Here is a 2,500-nt window from a genome sequence, read left to right as displayed (position 1 = left end):
CCTAACCCATGTTGTGCCTTAACCTAACCCATGTTGTGCCTTAACCTAACCCATGTTGTGCCTTAACCTAACCCATGTTGTGCCTTAACCTAACCCATGTTGTGCCTTAACCTAACCCATGTTGTGCCTTAACCTAACCCATGTTGTGCCTTAACCTAACCCATGTTGTGCCTTAACCTAACCCATGTTGTGCCTTAACCTAACCCATGTTGTGCCTTAACCTAACCCACGTCGTGCCTTAACCTAACCCACGTCGTGCCTTAACCTAACCCACGTTGTCGCCTAACGTAACCCACGTTGTCGCCTAAACCTGCTCTGTAATTGTTATACGACTCGTTCAATTAGTGTAGTGTTGCCCACCCGCAACCCTCGCAATATAGTTCGCTACTCGCACTCCCCGCTCCCCTGTGTATCGCTTCATGTTAAACACCTTGCAAGTCTTGCTCACTTTCCACATGCTCCTGCTGTACACTGTAATGTGGATGGCAGCAGGACGTACATGCCGCCCCTCCCCACGTCCCCACCTTGCCCCCTGCCTTCGCAAGCTGGTTGGTGAGAACTTTGCATGTTCAATGCCCTCCGCATGCGACGTACTCAGGCTACGTTGTGGTGCGGCCTGTGTCAACTGTCCGCTAATGTCGTACGCGTAAACCACAATCTGTACTGCACATTCGTCCTTATGTACTGAATGATACATCGTGGCACATGTGTGACCGTACAACGACTGCGCCCAAAAACGGCGGACCATACAGTGCAAATATTGTGCACGCAGCTACGTGTCGTCTCCCTATGAGAGCTGGATTGCAGTGTGGTACGCCATAGAGACGTGTGGGAGGAACGGACGCCGTGGATGGCGATCAGCATGAGCTGTCTGTTGATGTATTCGGACCTAGTCGTCTCTCCTCACACACCGTGATGGCATGGTGCACCGCGTTCCATATCTGCGACATGCTACAGAGGCCGGTTGACAGTCGTTCGAGCAATGGACATCGCATACGTACGGGGGCCACCTTCCACGTATTGTCTAGGCGTGCACATTTTGTTGCGTGTATGTGGGCAGACGTAGTGTGGCGTGACACCTGACACAGGCATGCAATAATCGTGGAAGTTGCAAATGGCGATGGACGCCTGCGTTTTCTGGTGAAGTTACGCAAATGAACAAATGGTAACCTGTTGTGGTGCGGTTGTTCTCGCTAGGGGTGAATCGGTGATGGCGACGATAGGTTGAGGTACTAACCGGTTGTTCCAGCGATACCCACCATGCCGACGAAACTGAACGGCATCTGGGTGTGAAGCGATACGCGGCGGTGGCTGGGTGGGACCGTCCCCGGCCGGTGAGGGGGCGCCTCCCGGCGTGCTGGCCGCGCGGTGCGTGGGCGCACGCGCTACAGCCGGCTGGTGGGGGCGGCCAGTGGCAGGCGCGCCGGCCGACGGACGCGGCAGGCGTCGCAGCTGCGCGCCGGCGCACCCTGCGCGCGGCGCCGTGCGGCCAAAGTAGGTCCTCGCGGGCCCGGTGCGAAGCGCGGTGGACATCTTCAGTGTGCTGGTCCGATTGAGGACTGTGTGCGTTGAGGATGCGCTGCCGCCCGGCGCTCGGCGCCGCGACGCCGTCTGCTGCTCGGTCGCCCCAGCGGTTCTCGCTGGTGGTTTGTATCGCAGCTGTGCGGATGTGTTGGCGCGTGCGCTGTGCTGGGAGAGTTCGCTTCGGCACCCAAGTGGGGCTTTTGTCCTTCTGTGGCGCTGGCGTTGGAGCTGCCGGTCACCGTAGGTGGCGCGTGTTGTCTCCCGCCGGCAATGCCACGACAGCACGCTCCCGGGCCTCTGTCGGCAGCGGCAAGCTCAGTTGGGAGCACGGGTGGTCGCACCGAAAGCGTCTACTCGCCTAACTCCGGGCGATTGCGCCTCTCTCGAACCCGACCAAGTACTTGGGACGGCGCTGCGCGCCGCCGGGACCTGAGAGGGTTTCGAGGTGTATTGTGCAGGGGAGCTCAGCCTCCTCCTGTTTGCAGAATGATTGAGCGGACGCTTGCGTGTTCGCGCGGGCCCCCGGGACACACTCCCGGGCGGCCGGCTGCTCAGCTCTAGTTGACGCAGCTCCCTGGTTGATCCTGCCAGTAGTCATATGCTTGTCTCAAAGATTAAGCCATGCATGTCTCAGTACAAGCCGCATTAAGGTGAAACCGCGAATGGCTCATTAAATCAGTTATGGTTCCTTAGATCGTACCCACGTTACTTGGATAACTGTGGTAATTCTAGAGCTAATACATGCAAACAGAGTCCCGACCAGAGATGGAAGGGACGCTTTTATTAGATCAAAACCAATCGGTCGGCTCGTCCGGTCCGTTTGCCTTGGTGACTCTGAATAACTTTGGGCTGATCGCACGGTCCTCGTACCGGCGACGCATCTTTCAAATGTCTGCCTTATCAACTGTCGATGGTAGGTTCTGCGCCTACCATGGTTGTAACGGGTAACGGGGAATCAGGGTTCGATTCCGGAGAG

General features: G+C 57.4%; 1 non-coding gene across 1 annotated transcript in view; it reads left to right on the top strand.

Annotated features, from left to right (window-relative positions):
- The first annotated feature begins 2,095 nt into the window (after positions 1 to 2,095).
- Positions 2,096 to 2,500, top strand: part of LOC124765324 — a 1,909-nt gene continuing 1,504 nt past the window's right edge. The window contains exon 1 of the ribosomal RNA XR_007012881.1: positions 2,096 to 2,500. This exon is cut by the window's right edge and continues 1,504 nt beyond it. This is a non-coding gene — a ribosomal RNA (small subunit ribosomal RNA).

This window comes from Schistocerca piceifrons, unplaced genomic scaffold, assembly GCF_021461385.2.
Source record: "Schistocerca piceifrons isolate TAMUIC-IGC-003096 unplaced genomic scaffold, iqSchPice1.1 HiC_scaffold_654, whole genome shotgun sequence".
Lineage (NCBI taxonomy): Eukaryota > Metazoa > Arthropoda > Insecta > Orthoptera > Acrididae > Schistocerca > Schistocerca piceifrons.
The sequence above is the reverse complement of the archived record's forward strand: the minus strand, read 5'-3'. Positions and strand labels throughout refer to the sequence as shown.